Here is an 18,819-nt window from a genome sequence, read left to right as displayed (position 1 = left end):
ATTCTATTCCTTTATGTGAACTTTGACTTTATGTGGATTATTATTGTCATTAAACATGCTTGAAAATCACAGCATAAAGTATGAGCCGTTCCTGCCTTAAGATGTTGCCTGCAGGTAACATGGCACCTAAGAACATCAAAGCACACACAAAGCACTTGCCCTCCCAATGTTGCCACCAAATCCCCAAACAATCGAACAAATTTAATAAAGAGCAAAAGTTTTGTGAGATGTCATGCCAGTTCCAAGGAGATTCTGGCGTGCCTAGCTGAAATCGGGAGGGGAAAAAAAATATGTCAGAATTTTTTGAGCTACTTTGGCAATCGAAGTGGCATTCATACAGATAACTAAATAAGATTTAGCCATTTTAGGAGATTTGGAACATATGTCTCTATTCCTCTTATCCTGGCATCCACATCAAAAATAATCTGCACAAGGAAGAAGCAGAGCCTGCGACAAAATACGACCGAATCATCCTTCGCTTCTTTTCATTTCCTTTTTCGCCATTTTCATCCTTTAACATGCAAGTGTTCCCATTGGGAATAATAATCTTATCACAGCTTTGTTTGCCCTAAAGATTTCTACTGAATGGTATGAAACTGATGAACGTAATATTAGGTAGTCCTTGACTTACAACCGGAAGTGAGCCCCAGATTTCGGTTGCTGACCTGCGTTAAGTGAATTTGGTCCCGTTTTATGAACTTCCTTGTCACGGTTGTTAAGTGAACCACTGCAGTTGTTAAGTTAGGAACACCGTTGTTCAGTGAATCTGTTTTCCCTGCTGACTTTGCTTGTCAGAAGGTTCGCAAAAGGGGATCGCAGCGCACTGCAACCGTCATAAATATGAGTCAGTTTCCAGGGGTTGTAATTTTGATCACGTGACCCTGCAACCGTCATAAATATAAATATGAATTTTGGTCACAGGACCATGGGAATGCAGCAACGGTTGTAAGTGTGAAAAGCGGTCAAAAGTCAGTTTATTCGGGGCCGCTGTAACTTTGAACCATCACTAAACGGTGGAAAGACAAGGATTACCTTTATAGGTTTCCAATTGTTGTTCTTCAGTCGCTAATTTGGTCACGATCCCATGGACCACAACATGCCAGCACCCTCCCGTCCTCCACCATCTCCCAGAGTTTGCCCAAACTCATGTTTGTTGCATCAATGACACTATCAATCAAGCAATCAATCAGAATAGAGCTGAAAGGGACCTTGCGTGTCATCTAGTCCAACCCCCTGCTCAAGCAGGAGACCCCACACACCAGGGGTGTCTGCCTCATTGAGGGTCGCGCGAGCGTAATGGTTGCCCTCAAAGACCCAGTTCCATGTAAGACTATGAGGAGTCCCTAATTGGCCTGGTGAGTGTGGTTCAGTGGGCATGGCCGGCTCAGCACCATTCACTGGGCGCGGCTGATTGCGCACTGGACAGCTGGGCCAGGACGGAACAAGTCCGCACCGGCTAACTCAACATGTGGACAATTTGGTGCCCCCCACAAACTCCTCACCTGCCCAAACTGCTGGCAGCCAAGCATGTGTGTATGCACATACACACACACACACACTCCACATTCCACATTTGGGGACTTTTATCCAGAGAGGAAGGAGAGGGCCTTCTCCCTAAACCCCGGGCATGATTGGCAGTTTGCAAGCTCAGATGTGGAGAAAAGTCTCCAAGCTTGGAATGTGTGTGTGTGTGTGTGTGTGTGTGTGTGTGTGTGTGTGTGTGAGAGAGAGAGAGAGAGAGAGAGAGAGAGCGTCAGCATGCCAAAGGGGACGTCCTTCTCCCAATCCCAGGCATGGTTGGTGTTTCCCTGTCTAGTGCCCCCTCCCAGCAAAGCAGGAGGTGGAGGATGACGCTGCTGTGCATGGAAGCCCAGAGGAGAACGTTTGCAGGAAGCAGTTTCCTCCGTGTCCAACTTCTGCCATGACAGATGTTCTGCGGGCCAGATCTAACCACACTGCAGGCCGGATCTGGCCCATAGGCCTTGAGTTTGACATGTCTGCCCTATGCCATTTGAGACAAGCGACTGTCCAGCCTCTTCTTAAAAACCCCCGGTGATGAAGCCCCCACAATCGAAGCGTCTCCTCCTCTGGCGTCCCCTTCTCCTTTCGCTTTCCATCTTTCCCAGCCTCAGGGTCTTCTCCAAGGAGTCCTCTCTTCTCAAAGTCTTTGAGCTTCCGCTTCCCTGTTTGTCTTTCCAAAGAACAGCCAGGGTTGGTTTCCTTCAGCAAAGCTCCCAATTCGTTGCCAACAATATGTAACATGTAGGGAAGAAAAGTATATGAAAAGAAATTTACTAAAACATTGGGGTTTATGGCTAAAGATTTATTGGCCACGTAATTGCTATCTTTTCAATGATTAGGAGTATGGAAACCTGAGGAGATAAGAGATATAGGAACTGAACAAATACAGTAGATACAGCTCTCTCTCTCTCTGTCTCTCTGTCTCTCTCTCCACACACACACACACACACACACACACGTGCATTATGGTTCCTGAACATGACTTGTCACATGCCGATAAACTGGAAAAACAGCCTCCTTACCACACCTCTCACTTATGACATATAATAGCTGTATCAGATGAACCAATTCATTATACGCTGGATTGACTGCCACACCAAAACACACCCCATGGTTTGGCCACAGATCCCTTCCCGTGGCCATTCTCTTACGTTGGCATGGAGAGTGTGGTAATAAGGTAAATTCTTACATTTAATGAGCCGATGAACCTTTGGGATTTCAGCCTGATTAAGCTACATCTTCCAGGTAAACCAGCCTGAATTCAGAAATGTGGCACGTGCTTTTGGCCTTACAGGCAGTCCTAGACTAAGGGAGATGGTTGCTAGTCAGGATTGCCCCATTGTAAGGCTGTTCTTGCTCCAGTGGTTAAGTGAGTTGTTTAGTCAGACGGTTGCTAAGTGAATCTGGCTTCCCCATTGACTTTGCTTATCGGGGGGCACAAAAGGAGACCACGTGACCCAGCCCTGGGACAGTGTGACCATCATAAATACGAGTCAGTTGCCAAGTGTCTGAATTTTGATCACATAACCACAGGGATGCCCGAACGGTCATTAAGTGTGGGAAATGATCAAAAATCTTTTTTTTTAATGCCGTTGTAACTTTGAATGGACACTAAACGAATGGTTGTAAGGAGAGACTACCAGTGTGGCAATTAAGACCAGCTACTGAAATACTCAGGTGGTGTTTGAAATGTCACACGACATCACTAAATAAAAATTAGGCATTGGATTATTCAAAACGTATCTTAGAATTCCCTCGGGTTTCTAGACCTCAAACTGTGAAATTGGTATAAATCTTTGTGGGTTTTGTTTTTTATTATTTTTTGTTTTATTCAGAGAGTTAAGGTAAAATACACATTCCCCCTCCCCCCAAAAGAGAGAAATGTTATAAACACAAAATGAAGGCAGATAAAACAATAAAAACCAAAAAAAAGTGCGTTAGGTCCTTTGAAGCATTTTTTTCCACATGATCCTAAATATTTTGAAATCACGGTGCATGTAACGCAAATGCTTTATATTCTCAGAAGAAGAAAAAAATTGTGACTATGAAATAGGGCATTGGTGGATTTCTTGAACGGTTAGCCTAAATAGGAGAGCCGAGACTATCATTTCTCACGTCCAGGGTATTCTTTTGCAAGCTGCTGAGATGTATTGTGCATGAAGAATCAGGTGGAGAGATTCCCGCCTGTTAAAAGAATACCTCCAAAAACCCATTTGAGGTTGCCATTAAAAGTGGCCCTCACTCCCTCCCTCCCTCCCTCCCTCCACAGCCCCATTTGAAACACAAGGGGGGGGGTGTCTTCCTGCTTTAGATTCCCAAATATATCCATAGCCCTCACCCACCTATCGACCAAGCCTTAGGGAGAGGGCCTAGGGATGTGGAATTTTGAACCGCGGACGTAGGTCCTCAGCTTACATCCCCAACTGAACTCAGAATTGGCGTCGCTAGGCAAGGAGTTTGTTCAGCGAGCTCTGCCCCATTTTGCAACTTTTCCTGCCACGCTTGTTTAAGCAAAATCGCTGCGGTGGTTCAATTAGTAACCCGGTTGTGAAGTGAATCCGGCTTCCCCGTTGATTTTGCTTGTTCAGAAGGTCACGAAAGAGGATCCCAGGAACCCTGTCACCGTCATAAACGTGAGTTGCTTGTCAAGCATCCGAATATAAATCACATGACCGTGGGGATGCTTGGGTCGTAAGTCAGGGAGGGGGTGGGGACGGTCCTAAGTCACCTTTTTTTCGGCGTCGTAACTTTGGTAACTAAGCGGACTTAGTGGTAAGTCGAGGACCACCTGTACACTTTTAATGGGTGCAGTAAGGAGGGCAAGGAATGAAGGGGTAACCGTCCGTCAGAAGGTCAAACGGTCAAGGCAAAAAGTGGACTCCGGAGGACTTTATGTATGGAGATTGAGTTGACCCTTAAAAGCTGCCTCCACCTCAGCCTCAGGGGCAAACCCAGAGCAGGCCCGGCTGCCCCCCTGGGGAAAGTGACCCTTTCCTGCTATCCCACCCAACCGAAAGGAGCCCTGAAGGCGGAGCCTGTACTACAGGCAAGGCATGGCTCCCCACTCCCACCCCAGAGCCAGGAAAGGGAAGGATGGGCTCGGAGTCCAGTGTCTTATCTGGGGCTCTTAGGATGCAGGCGACCTTTGGCCTTGGGGGCAAGGGACCCTCAACCCTCTTCGCTGCAGACTACACTCATTGGCGAGCCCCCCAAAAGACCCTTGGCCTCAGTTCTGGGGGCAAGGGACTCTCTCCCCTCTTCCCTATGGACTACGCTCATTGCCATCCCCAGCCCCCAAAACCCCTGGGCTTCGGTCCTGTGTTCAAGGGACCCTTCCCCTCTAGATTATTGCTGAACTCCCAAAGTCCTTGGTCGTGAGTGCAAGGGACCCTCCCCTGCTCTCCGGTACAGACCCTTGACCTCAGCCATGGCTGCAAGGGACCCTCCCCCCTCATCCCTCTGGACCACGCTCCTTGCCGAGCTTCCCCCAAAGACCCCCGCCCTTGGGCGCAAGGGACCCTCTGCCCACCCCCTTCTCTACAGACGCTCTCCGATCGGCGTGGCTCGGGGTGCCTGGCTTCGCGGCCAAGGGTTGGCGGCGGCGGGCGTTTCCTCGTATCGGGCCACTCCTCCCTTCCTGCCCTCGGGCCTTTTTTTTGGCGGGGGGCGTGTTGGCAGGGCGTTTGCCGCCGCTGTTGGTTTTTTTTTTGCGCCGCTGCAGCTTGCCTTGCAGGGCGGGCGTGTGCGCGCCTCTCCCTTCTCCCTCTCTCTCTCTCTCTCTCGTGTGTGTGTGTGCTTGTGTGGCTCCTTCGGAGGCCGGTGCCAGGTGCGGCCGCCTCCCCGGCTGACAAGCAGCGAGAGGGCGGACGGGCGGGGGAGGCAGGCCGGCCGGCCGGCCGGGAGGGAAGGAGGGCGGGCGGCGACGGCAGCTGGAAGGGCGAGTTTGGCAGCGGGGAGGCTCCCCCTTCCACTGCTCCGCCGCGGCTGCAGGGGGGTAATTAAGCCGCCGGCTCGGGCAGGAGGAGGAGCGGCAGCAGCAGCAGCAGCCGGCCTCACTCTGCCTCCCGGGGCCAGCCGAGCAGGGCAGAGCCGCCGCGGCGTGCCCGACTTGTTTGTGTGCGAAGGAGGCGCCCAGCCCAGCAGGGACTCCAGCCGCGCCCCGACCCCGGGCTGGGCTTGCGGTGTGCGGAAGCCTCGCCCCAGCCAGCCGGGGAGACGCCCTGCCTGCTCAGCCGGCTGAGTGATCGGCGCGCCCCTCCCTGGCCCTGCCTGCCTGCCTCTCCCCCCCCTCCCCGCCCTCTTAGTTACCCCGCCGGCCGAGGGAGCCTGGCAGAGCCAGCCAGCCAGCCGCGCCGGCGTCATGTGACAGCGCTGCCTAGTGCCAGGAGCCCGGGTGGGGGAAAAGCCAGCGCAGGAGGAGGCCAGCCAGAGGCGACCGGCCCCACCGAGGTGGCCCGCCCGCTGCCGAGCGCAAGGGAGAGACAACCCACGAAGGGAAGGGAAGAAGGCGGCCCGAGACCCCCTGAGCCCCCCGCTCCCAAGCCAGCCCCAGCAGCACCAACTTCGGAGGTTGGTCGCTTTGACAAGTCGAAGTAAGTCCCGCCGGGGAGGAGGAAGAGGAAGAAGGGGGCGGCCGGTGCTGCTGCTGCTGCTGCTGCTGCTGCGGGGAAAACTCAGCGCGTCGGTTAAAAGGAGAAAGGGAGCGCTCGGGAGGAAGAGGAAGAAGGGGGGGGGGTTGCGAAGAAGGCTCAACGGGTCTATTGCCAGGTGAAAGGGATCTCGGAGCGCCCGGGAGGAGGGAGAGGAAGAGGAAGGGGGGCTGCGAGGAAGGCTCGAGGTGTCTTAAAAGGAGAAAAGGCTCTTGGAGGAGCGCTCGGGAGGAAGAGGAGGAAGAGAAAGAGGGGGTCGCGAGGAAGGCTCGACGCGTCGGTTAAAAGGAGAAAAAGGGGCTGGCGGAGAGCGGAGCAAGCGGAGCGGTCCGAGAGGGTCCCCAAGGTGACTCCGCGATGGAGAGAAGGGAAAGCGCGGCTTTTTATCGACGTGGCGGGACGGGACAAAGTGCCTCTCGCCACTTCGGTGAAAACCTTGGCAGTTGCAAAAGCGAGAGCGAGAGAGCGAGCGCGGACGTGGGGAAGGGGTAGCGGGCCTCGGGGCGGTGAGATCCCTCGCTCCCGCCCACCCCCAGAGCCGGTGGAAACTCGGGGGGGAAGGGGGGGGGGCTTAGTGGGAGGGCTGGGGGAAACAGCAGCCCTTGCCCCCTCCCTCGGATCCCTGGCCGGAGGGGCGCGAATCGCGCTTGGCAATTCCCAGGGATCTCCTAAACTGCGATTGGCTGGGAGGAACGGGGAGAAGCGGGGGGGGGGGGAGAAAGATGTTTTTAGGGTTCGGGAAGTCTCCTTTGTATGCGTCTTTTTCCTTCCTCTCGGAGAGCCTGGGACTAAAGGAAAGGCATTTGAACAAAAGCCCAGCCGTGGGTTGAGAGCTTTTGCAAAAAGCAAAAAGCAAAAAAAAAAAAAAAAAGGACGTGCAGTGCTGGATTGGACTATTTGACCCCACTCCCCGTTCTTGGGATGGGGGAGGAGAGAGTCTTTGTGAGCTTTCCCCCACCTCCCAATGGGTGACCTGTTTCTTGACACCCGATGACCCTTTCCATTCCCAGCCCGAAGCAACTTGGGAGAGAAATCCATTTAAATCCTGGGCTGTGTGGGGGGTTCCTGTTTTTTTGTTCCTTCAACCATCTCAGGACTTCTCTCTGTACACCCACCAAGATGCGATTACCTTGAATTTTAAGGGCCCTTATTATATTCCTAAAATAGATAGGGGAGATGTCGAATGTGAACATTTATTCTTTTTTATTGACTTAGAAAATGTATTTGCCACTCGTCTTACTTGGACAAAATGAACACACTCTTAAAGAGTTCTGTACAATATGAGTTTTCATAAAAATATGGTTGGGTCTAGTTTAGCTCCCTCGCTTCAGAACACATATGTCTTGACAGGGAGATACTGTGTTGTGATATTACATTCCTCCTGGCTTTTAAAGCACACACACATAGTGTATACATACACCTTTATGACACCTCTATTTGTATTAAAATGGCATTAATGATATTTATATAAACACTCCTAGAAATGCCAGAAAGGTGTGTAAATAGTAGAACATTTAAACCTAATTGGAAAAGACATCAATATTTGACTTTTTCTCTCTCTCTCTCTCCAAATATTGCTTTCTGGGTGTTTAAAGAAAAGTATAATGCTTATTTGGAAGGCTTGTGAGATGCAGACTTCGTAGTGAGGTGCTATCATTTGAAGATAATTTAGAATCCCGCTTCTTGAATAAATTAAAAACTTCCAGCTGACAAAACTTTGAATGTGCTGCTTTCTTGTTACAGACATTTGTGTCAAGAGTAAAAAATGCATTCCCTTCTAAATTACTGTTATCATTTGGCCATTAATTGCTGTTTCAATTCTTTTTGTATAGCTGCAAATGTCATAGTTTACACTGGGCTCAGGTGCTATTTTTTCCTCTAGTTTCTGGGAAAATGTAAACTTTGTATTGAAGTCATTGGCACATTGAGTCACAGTTTTTAACTTGTAAACTTCTGTTGTAATAAAGATTTATTTATTTATTTTTTGGCATTGTAGAGTAGTTTTCAAAGCTTGCTGAAGTCTTTGACCAATCCTTAACCACAGATTTGATCAAAACTAGATTATATCAATCTAATGTTACTACTGTATTTAGTCACAAGGCAATTACATTTTGTGTGTGTGCTTGTGTGGCACTGATGCTTCACCTGACAGCATTAGTGCCTCACAAGCAGACAATACACAACATATACAATCACCCAAGCGCTTGCCGAAGTGAACCAGCAAGTTCTGACTTCTAACTTTGGCTTTTCCTGAATGATATACTAATAAAGAAACTTGACATGAAAATAAACTCAGAGAATAAGAGCGATTAATAAAGAAAGACCTTACGCCTTCCTTTTTTTACAAGTAGTTAGAACTAACACTGTGACCTATTATGTAAAGAAAAGTCTATTTTCTTTTCCTGTCTAGATACTCTGCCCCAGATCCTCCCACCCTTCTAGTTATAATAACTGGGCCACTGTTGTTCAGGTTAAGGATAGTGTAATCTACAGGGCAACGGGTTAGGGGGGAAAACTGGAATATTTCTTTGAAAAAGAAAAGAGGCAAACACATTAATCAAAGGTTACAGTGCTGTGCATATATTTACTCTGGGGAAAGCTGCATTTAGCCCATTTTGACTCGGTTCCAAATAAATGCATACTGTATGTGATTATTTGAGGCACAACATTTGTCCTTATTATTAATTGTAAGACTTGGATCCAACGAATCCAAGGTGTTTTCCACTTCTGAATAGCTGAGAAAGTATGGACTTCACTGGTAGTCCATGGAAGTGGAGGTTGGGGATTGAAAACTTTGCTTCAGTTTCCTGGTGTCCCGTTTTAAACCAGTGAAGAAAAGTTGGGTGCAGTTCTGCTTAATGCTGTGATGGTTAAACATCAACATAATCAAAACAATGCCAAGGGTAGACACCACTTTTTAAAAGGAGCTCCAGTGTCAACGGTAGACATGGTGATCGGTGGTTTATTGTGACAAAAGTGTACTGAATGTCAAAGTGAATGTAGAAATGGCATTTGCTCCTAAACGGTGGTTAATTCCTTATGGTGCTTTGTTTGAACGGAGCCAGCTTGCTAACTAGTACAATACATGTAGTCTTTGATTACAACCGTTCGTTTAGCGACCAAAGTTACAAATATTGGTTTTTACGTTTACAACTTTTGCAGTGAATCAAAATTCAGGCATTGGCAACTGGTTCATATTTATGACTGTCGCTGTGTCTCTGGGGGTCAGGCAAAGTCGATGGGGAAGCCAGATTCACTTAACAGCCGGGGTGATTAACTTATGCACTGCAGTGATTCACTTAACAATGGTGACAAGTAATGTCGTAAAATGGGGCAAAATTCACTTAGCAAGTATCTCACTGAACAAGGGTAAATTTGGGTTCCATTGTAAGTCGAGGACTACCTGTATTTGTGTCATGGTTTATCTCAAACAAACAAACTGAGAGAAATGTTGTTTATTGCTCAGTCACAAACCTCAATGAATAAAAGTTCCAAATTCTCAAACCCAACTTAGAAAAAGGGAGAGAAGAGGAATCAATATGTCACATCACTGTGTAGTTCTCACTAAATCCTGTAGCTCACTTACATTATAAGCAAATGCTTAGCTTAATGTTTCAAAATTCGTTTCTGGTGGGTTTTTTTTCCCACTTCCCCTAGAATGTATTTTGCATAGTGTTATAAATGTAAATTTTCAGCACTTAGTTGCCTTTGGCTGATTCCCCCCACAAGGATCATCATATCTGGCTAATATACCCTAAGATACCAGATCTATAAACTAGATGGGAAATCAGAAAATGCCCAGAAGTTGACAGTGGTACATTGTTGTTACCTTGCAGTTAAAAAAATTGCATTGGCATTTTTAGGTAGTCCCCAAAATGTTTGTGGGCTTGGCCTATTTACCCCATGTACCATATACTTTAATTGTGGCATTATCCACACAGAACAGAGATTCTTGAATCGAACTGATTTGCACGAATAGATGTACAAAGGTAGGCAGAGACAGGACAGCCATTTGTCTGAAATGATCTAGGGTCTCCTGGCTTGAGCAGGGGGATATTTATTTGTTTGTTTGCTTGCTTGCTTGCTTATTTGCTTATTTGCCCCTTAAATATTTTGAGCAGCTCGGTGCAGAGTATAGAGAAGAACATCAATTGTGGTGGTATTGCCTAATTGTAGATACTCAACCTGGCTTCCTACGGATAGAGACCGTCTCTTGGATTCGTCTTCACTGACCAATGACTGTGTGTTGTGGTGGTGGGTTTGTTTGTGGTTGAAATCATCCGCCAACCTTCTCCGTAGCACAGGAAGGGTCACCTAGATTTTTCTCTGGCCTTTCTTTCTTTCTTTCCAGCGGAGAGAGAGAAAGAGCAAGAGAGAGCCACTAGCACTGTTTCCTGTTCTTTGTTTCAAGGCTGGCCTTTGCGTCACACATTCCATGTAGCATATGTGTGTTCTTTCCTGTTTCAGGCTGTTTTCTGGTAGATCAGTAGCCCAGACCTGTCCTCTTGTCACTGCCCCAACTGCGTTCAGTCTCCACCCAGCGAATTATCATGTCTCTGCACACTCCGGATTGCTTAAAAAACGCCTGCGTTATGTCACCACAAAAGAGCCACGCTTAACCTTTTCACTCGTGCACGCAGGCTGCAATCTTGTTTATTTAGAGTATCAAACGAAGGAGAGATTATTTTCTGGATCGGATTTTTTTTTTTTTTTTTTGAGATGGGGAGGAAGAGACAAAAGGCTTAAATGTGGTGCTTTTTTTTTTTTTATGTGGAATGGTGGTGATATATTTAGGGAAATCAAAGAAAAGCTATTCCCTAGGTTTTAGGCATACGTGATTTCTACAGGAGCCTTTGCCGTGAGTTGGTGACCCCTGTTTTATTCAAACTTTCTTTTATCTGTGCCACCAGTTCAATAATAAAAGATAAACTTACTTCTCTAAAAGTTTTAGCAAAGTTTTGCTTAAGTTTTCTCCCACAAAGAGTTGCTGATGGCTTTTGTTCTTAGGGGATGGTTTTTGAGATGGTTCGTGTTTACTGCTCGTATTTTTATCAGCCAACGAGACAGACAGACAGGCAGAAATTTATTCTGTCCACCCTGTCTGTTTGTCCAGTCAGCCTCAATTTTGCAAGCTTTCCAGGCATCTTCGGATTAAGTGTCACCAATGTTTACAACTTTGATGATCAGAGATTCAGACTGACCATGGCATCTCTTAACAGCCACTGCAGTCACAACACAAGAAAACTGAATTTCTGAATTCAGGATGGGAAAAAAAGAAATCAAAGGTATCGGAATTAGGAAGGCAAGTCATGATTTCGTTCAGTTCAGATTCTGCACTGGGCCCTATCTGTTCCATCAGCCCGGGACAAACACATCCAATGAGATGGTGTAAAGCCTCTTCAGAAAAGATGGTCTTTCCTAATAACAGAAAATTGTACTAGGCTCATTTGATCAGAAACCCTCCTTATTGACACAGTGTGGCCTATCAGGTGAGAAACGGCAGCACACATTCACAAATGAGGGCAGAATGTGCTGAAGAGGAAGTTCCGAGCAAGAGCTTGAAATATCTACATTATTATGCTCGAAGTTGCTGCTAAATGAGCTGAAGATGCATTTTGCAGGCACCACTTCTTCCTGAGACTCTATGACTATTTATAAATAAGCCAGACCAAGGAAGACATTTTCTGGCTGAGACAATGTCCCCAGTCAGCTGTATTGCCATGCTATTAAAATATTAATTTTCTCACCCAACTTTGTATGAATTCCAGAAAGTAAAACAAACGAAAACTGAACTGCTGTGTTTGTGGACAGAAGAAGGAAAGGTTACAATTCTCTGTATTTTTGTCCCCCCCGCATCGAAAAATAACTTATTCAAGGAAACTACATTCTTCCATTAATGGACCAGAAAGCATTTTGATCAATAAAACGGCTTAAATTATTTCACCTTGCTTTATTCTTTGATGTACTAACATCGTCCTGGATTTACGTTCAGTGACTGTTCAAAGTTACAATGGCACTGAAAAAAAGTGATTTATGAACATTTTTCACAGTAGTGACCACGTGATCCAAATTCGACCACTTGGCCAACTGACTCATATTTATGATGATCACGGTTGTGGGATCCCCTTTTGTGATCTTCTGATAAACCAAGTCATTGGAGAAGCCAGTTCCACTTAACAACCGTGCTACTAACTTAACAACCACAGTGATTCACTTAACAACGGGGGACAGTGAGGTCGTAAAAATGGGGCAAAACTCGCTTAACAAAGGTCTCAACTTAGGAACTGAAATTTTGGGCTCAATTGGGGTGGTAAGTCGAGAACTACCTGTAGTATCTTTTATGCCGTGCTGTCCTGGTCCAGAGTAAGAAGTTGAGATGTTTACATTTTAGAGGAGTTTGAGCAGGTTATAAGGTGTGCATGTGTGTGATAGAAAAGTCAGGATGGTGGGTGGGGCCACCGGATGGCCCCGCCCTGTTGTTTCCTTGACCCACAGAGATGTGAAAAATCTTCCTGACATCCTTGACTCGGGGAATCATGGCTGAAGGATGCAATTGAAGATCAGATTGTGGGTGTAGTCTAATAGAGACTGATTCACACACATGCCACCGCCTCTTGCTTGCTGCCTTCAGTCACATGAAGCTCTACCTGTGACCCGAGCTGGATGCAGAATTGACCTCAGATTTAACAGATTATGCAGAGTTGGAAGTGACCCTGTGGGTCATCTAGTCCAACCCCGCCGCCACCCAAGCAGGAGATTTTGCACCATTTCTGACCAATGGCAGTCCAGTCTCTTCTTGAAAGCTTCCAGGGGATGAAGCTCCTACAACTTGTGACATTTGTTAACCTACTTGATTTGAAGCTTGGGGATTGTCATGTTTCTCCACTAAAACTTCGTGGTGCAGTTAGCTGGATTTTTTTTCTGGACATTTATACGATACACTAAACCGGAAGTGCCCAACCTTGGCAATTTTTAAGACTTGTGGACTTCAACTCCCCAAATTCCCCAGCCAGCATGAAATCCACAAGTCTTAAAAGTTGCCGAGGTTGAGCACTCCTCTGTGCTAAACCACAGTTTGGGGAATTCACATTACTTTCACAGCATTTTGAGTCCTGCTGACTGGCAAATTGCAACTAAATAGGCAATATTTAACTGAAGAGAACTTTGAACCTGAGTTGGCTTCTTTAATCGAACCATAATGAAACATAACAATAGTCCAAAAACTGAATGATACAACATGGAAGTAACCCCAATCCTCCCTCCTTCCTTCTTTCCATCCATCCATCCCACCCTCCCTTTTTTACTTTCCCCAAGATCAGCTAAAAAAGGAAGGGCGGGTCAGATGGATGGATGGATGGATGGATGGATGGATGGATGGATGGAAAGAAGGAAGAGGATGGACGGATAGAAAATAGGAAGAGGGTGGGATGGATGGAAGGAAGGAAAGGAGAGAAGGAACGAAAGAATACATAATGAGGAAAAGAAATAAGGGAGGGTAGGATGGATGGATGGAAGGCATAATGGCAAAAAGAAGGAACGAGGGAGGGAGGAAGGAAGGAAGGAAGGAAGATTAAGGAGTGATTAGAAAATGAGGTTACATTATCAACTTAGGAGGTTTTTAAAAAACTCAATGCCTACTTGATTTTTTATTTATTTTTTAGTATAGGATGAGATAGACAGAAAAATAGCCATACTGTCCATATTGCGCTAATTTACCTTTCAGCAATAATCTAGCATTTCTGGAGTCCCCGCAATATCTGTTTTTTTTTTTTCAATCTGGCCTACTTTGAAGACCAGAGACGTCGTCTGAAGACAAGGTAGATGAATAGGATGTAAGACTTGATCAACATCGCATCTTCTTTGCCCAAATCTGGAATGCTTGCCAATTCCAGCTCACCTGAAGCAGACCATGAAGCACCTGAAGCAGACAAACCATGTTTGTTTTTCTCTTTCTACACGGGAGACCGATGGTTCGGTTCACCAGACTCCACCTGTTACCCAAGCAGGCTCTTGAAAACGTTGGTGCAGCCATTTTGCAGGACTGCAATAAGTTGCAAAACGCCTTTCCTCATAACATTTCACTACAGGTCGTCCTGGATTTAGGTTTAGTGGCTGTTCAAAGTTACAACGGCAGTGAAAAACATGGTTTATGAGAGTTTTCCACACTCTCGAACGTTATGGTCACGTGATTCAAATTCAGATGCTTGGCCACGGTCTCATGTTTACGACGGTCGCAATGTCCCGGAGGTCATGGGATCCCCTTCTGACAAGCCAAGTCATTGGGGAAGCCAGATCCACTTAACAACGGGGGGACAGAAAGCTTGTAAAATGGGGCAAAACTGACTTGCCATGACACAGGAAGCCCCCCGCAGCCCCCCCCGGTAGGAAGTCAAAAGTTGGAACGTGTAGAGGTAGTCCTCGACTTAACGACCGCATTTGAGCCTGACATTTCTGTTGCTAAGCGAGAGATTTGTGAAGGGTATTTTGCCTCGTTTTATGACCTTTCCTGCCACCGTTGTTAAATACAAGTCAGGTTGCTGAGCATCCGATTTATTTAAGCTGTAAATCAGCGTTTTATTGTAACTTTAGTGCTCTTAGTCAGAGGAAGTGCTTTATGAAGAGAGAGATTCTCTACAGCCAACACGGAAGTTTTTTCATTCCAAAGACTAGTTGGTTCCAGTCCATAATTTGATATTTGGCAGGGCTAGTCTACGGAATAAATCTAAATCTTCTCTATGCTAAGGCTTCGTCCAGGGCCAGACTTCCCTTTTAGGGTTTATAATAGCCATTGTTTATAAGACCCAGCGTAAGAGTGATAGGAACAAAACACACAGCTACTGCTAGGGACTTTAAATTCAAACATTAGTCATAAGTAAGGCTTATAAAAAGTGCTGTTTATTACAAGCAGCTTAATAGCTTAAGCAGCATTCATGCCTCTTTGGGAGAAAATATCCTGAGTTCATTGCATCATTTTTTTAAAAATGCATCATCTTCTTTCTTGTCTCTCATTTCTTGTTTGTTTTTCATTATTGGTACGTTGCCTCTTTTTGGATTTTCCCATCTTACTCATATCAAGAGCATGAAATTTTTATCGGTTTCTGACTTTGGGCGACTTGGTTTGTTCTTCTGTCCATCGGCGCGAATGAATTTGAAGCACAGGCCTCTCAAAATACACTTCTTCTGCTCAGCAGTTGTATCAAGCTTTGTGATATCCACAGTTGACGTAAGTTGGGATTAATGAAGTCGCCAAGAATGGAGCTATTTTCTCAGCCAGAGTTATCTGATGAACACTGAATGTGTCTAGTATAAAATGAAACGGTTGGATGGATGCAATCGCAAAGAAGCTAGGAGAAGTGATCCAAGTTCTTCTGTCCCTTTTGTAATCTACCCTTCCCTCTTTTGTAAGTGATCTGATGCAGGCACCACCCACATAAAAGAAGGGCAGGCTTCGGTGGCCCAATTGCAGCTGCCATCTTGCGTTGTTGCGGTTGTTGTTTTGACCTCCTCTCCCTGGAGGCCTCTGCTCCTGGCATTTTCTGCAGTCCTCTATTAGCCTTAGCTCGAAATGTGTGTATCTTAATTAAAGGGATGGATTAATGTGAACGATTATCGTTCTAGGAAACACAAATCTATAATTTTGTAATACTTATTGGACGATTGTTGTTTAACATTCAACTTGAGTTTGAACTACTCAGTTCTGCTAAAGTTGTAATTATATATATAACAGATGGATGGATGGATGGAAGGAAGGAAGGAAGGAAGGAAGGAAGGAAGGAAGGAAGGCAGGCAGGCAGGCAGGCAGGCAGGCAGGCAGGCAGGCATAACGGGGAAAAGAAGGAACAATGGTGGGTGGGTGAAGGAAGGAAATTAGGAATAATAGGAAGGGAGGAAGGAAGGAATAATAGGGAGGAAGGTGAGCATAATAGGGAGGAAGGTATGATTATATATTAGCAGAACCTCGGCTCGGCATGTTGTAAAGTCTGCAAATCTGACAAGTGGCTTTTAATAAAGTTATTAGAAGGCCTGATGATGTCCTGTGTACTGTGACAACATCACATAAATGATGCAAATTTTGTGATTTGCATCGATCATTTTGGGACAATTATGACGATAATAATGCACATGATCCCACTTATCCCATTCGCCTTACACTAGACACTGGACAGCCATGTCTTGTAAGTTCCCTCCATTTGAGGAGTTACTATCTCATAACCCAGACTTGGGACATTATTTCTTCTGAATGCTGGGCCGATATATAGAATAGAATAACAGAGTTGGAAGGGACCTTGGAGGTGTTCTAGTCCAGGGGTGTCAGCCTGGATTTCTTTGAAGGGCAGATCAGCATTGTAGTTCTCCACGGGCCGGCAAACAGGGCATAGGCCAGATTTATACCACAAGCAAGTTGTTCCACCAATTAATTGTTCTAACTGTCAGGAAATTTCTCCTTGGTTCTAGGTTGCTTCTCTCCTTCATTTGTTTCCATCCATTGCTGCTTCTCCTGCCTTCTGGTGCTTTGGAGAATAAATTGACCTCCTCTCATTTATGACAACCCCTTAGATATTGAAAGACTGCTATCATGTCACCCCTGGTCTTTCCCTTCACTAGACTAGCCATGCCCAGTCCCTGCAACCTGATTCCTGATGAAAGCAGTTCTTTCTTCTCTACTTTGAAGGAGAGGGGGGAAAAAAACCCTATACCGTTCCATATATAGGTAGTCCTCAACTTACAACCACAATTGAGCCCAAAATTTCTGTTGTTGAGTGAGACATTTGTTAAGTGAATTTGTTAAGCCGCATTGTAAGACCTTTCTTGCCACAGTTGCTAAGTGAATCACAGAAGTTGTTAAGTTAGTAACATGGTCGTTAAGTGAATCTGGCTTCCCCATTGATTTTGCTTGTCAAAAGGCCACAAAAGGGAATCACATGATCTTAGGACACAGCAACCATCATAAGTATGAACCCGTTGCCAAGTATCTGAATTTTCATCACACGATTGTGGGCCTGCAACAAAAGTTATAAGTGGTGAAAGATGGTTATAAGTCATTTTTTTCAGTGCCGCCATAACTCTGAATGGTCACTAAAGGTTCTGTTGTAAGTTGAGAACTATCTGTACTTCATTTTCTTTTAAATGTCTGCTTTTTTAATCTTGTTGTCTTTCACAGCTGTGTTTTTCTCTGAAAGCTGAAGCTTAAGACAGGAAGCCAGATAAGTTTCTGCTCCGATAAATAATTTTTTGTCTCTCAGAACTGGCCCGACGCTCTTAGCAATGTTTCTTAGATTTAAACTTGGAATATTTTTGTTTGCTTACTTACTAATGTGATTTATAAGCTGTTCTAGACTAAAATGACTTTGAGAGGCTTATATCGCCATCTTTCAGTAGGAAAATTAAAAGAGAAAAACGGGGAACAGTATTAACCACATAATCATTAAGAGTTACTGTTGGAATTTCATTGATTTTATACAACTACAGCAATATTCAGTAGAGATATATGTTCTTCAACCAGTAGATGGCAGTGTTTATAAGTTTGTAGTTGCATCTATGGTATACACTATGTCTTCCCTCTGAGTAAAGTTTCCTGCTTCCTTTTGGCAGTTAAGCAGAAAACCACATTTGGACTGTGCACTGTTTGCTCTGTACAAATTTCTAAATTTGAGCAACTAAAATTCTTCTGCAATTGTAGATCCATCACCTTTTCCACAACTTTCCCATAAAAAATGGGAGATTGCAGACAGGAAAATATTTACCTTCCATTGTCGAGTTCAGCAATGGCTTCTTGAGAAGAGACCATCCCACCTTTGTCTTCAAAACAGACAAGTTCAGCTCCTGAACTAGTTTCCTTTACCTCCCTCAAGATACTCACCGGTCAGGAAGGACAGAGGTCTAAACTACAGATGGAAGAACTAACCCCAAAGAGAACTTTCTTCAAAGTCTGGTGCCAAAGATCAGGTCCACACGTGAAGGTCCAATTTAACTGATTTATTGCTAAACAACCTATGCACAAGAATCTTCTCAATCAATGGCCATCACCTGATTAGAATTAAATAAGAGTCAGGAGGACTCAAGAGAGGTTGGATTTACTCTGCTTGTGGCTACATAAGAATTCGAGGGTGATCCCTCTTTTAACTCTGCCCCCCAGGCTCTGCAATTAACAAATAATTGTTAATTCCTAATGTCTATTAAATCAGAAATTATATGATTTGTAACAGTTTGCATTGGAATGAGGACAAGGGAGATTGACATACAAATGTCAGTTGCATTGCCTTGTTTTTCTTTTTATCAATTTCTTTATGCTAATGCAGAGTTCCCCAATGTTTCCAGCTTTGCGGACCACCAAGGGGTTGGAGAGAGGATGGTTCCACGGGAGCTCATGGCCTGGTCGTGGGCTGCAGCCCTGGCGGGTTGGGGACCCTTGTGATAATAGATCTTTTCTTCTCACAAAACTAGTAGTACCAACGGGAAGGATCTAATTAGACACAATGGAAGCATAGCATGCACAAACAAATGCATTCTTTGTTTCATCCGTTTGGCTGCGTTCAAGATCTGTTGAGGAATTTTGACTCAAATCCTAACTCTGTAATCTCTCAGGTTAAAGAATGTTTTCGTTCTTTAGCGTGAATAGAATAGATAGCTTAGTGGATGGGCTAATTTT

The 18,819-nt window shown here is 45.3% G+C and overlaps 2 protein-coding genes across 3 annotated transcripts in view; one reads left to right on the top strand and one right to left on the bottom strand.

The window, feature by feature from the left end:
• LOC113435791 (toll-like receptor 6) overlaps window positions 1-18,819 on the bottom strand; it is a 458,202-nt gene that overhangs the window by 404,441 nt on the left and 34,942 nt on the right. The window lies entirely within an intron of this gene.
• Window positions 5,422-18,819, top strand: part of KLF3 (KLF transcription factor 3) — a 28,128-nt gene continuing 14,730 nt past the window's right edge. The window contains exon 1 of one of the 2 annotated variants that reach the window (XM_026699862.2): window positions 5,422-6,113. The gene's annotated coding sequence lies outside the window, so the exon portion shown is untranslated. Of the gene's footprint in view, window positions 6,114-6,192; window positions 6,517-18,819 lie in introns of those variants that run through there. The other variant, XM_087936829.1, reaches the window with a different exon arrangement.

The sequence above is a fragment of the Pseudonaja textilis genome, chromosome 6 (genome assembly GCF_049901715.1).
Source record: "Pseudonaja textilis isolate UNSWEBS1 chromosome 6, rPseTex1.2, whole genome shotgun sequence".
Taxonomy (NCBI): domain Eukaryota; kingdom Metazoa; phylum Chordata; class Lepidosauria; order Squamata; family Elapidae; genus Pseudonaja; species Pseudonaja textilis.
Note: the sequence above shows the minus strand (reverse complement) of the source record. Positions and strands in the feature narration are given on the sequence as shown.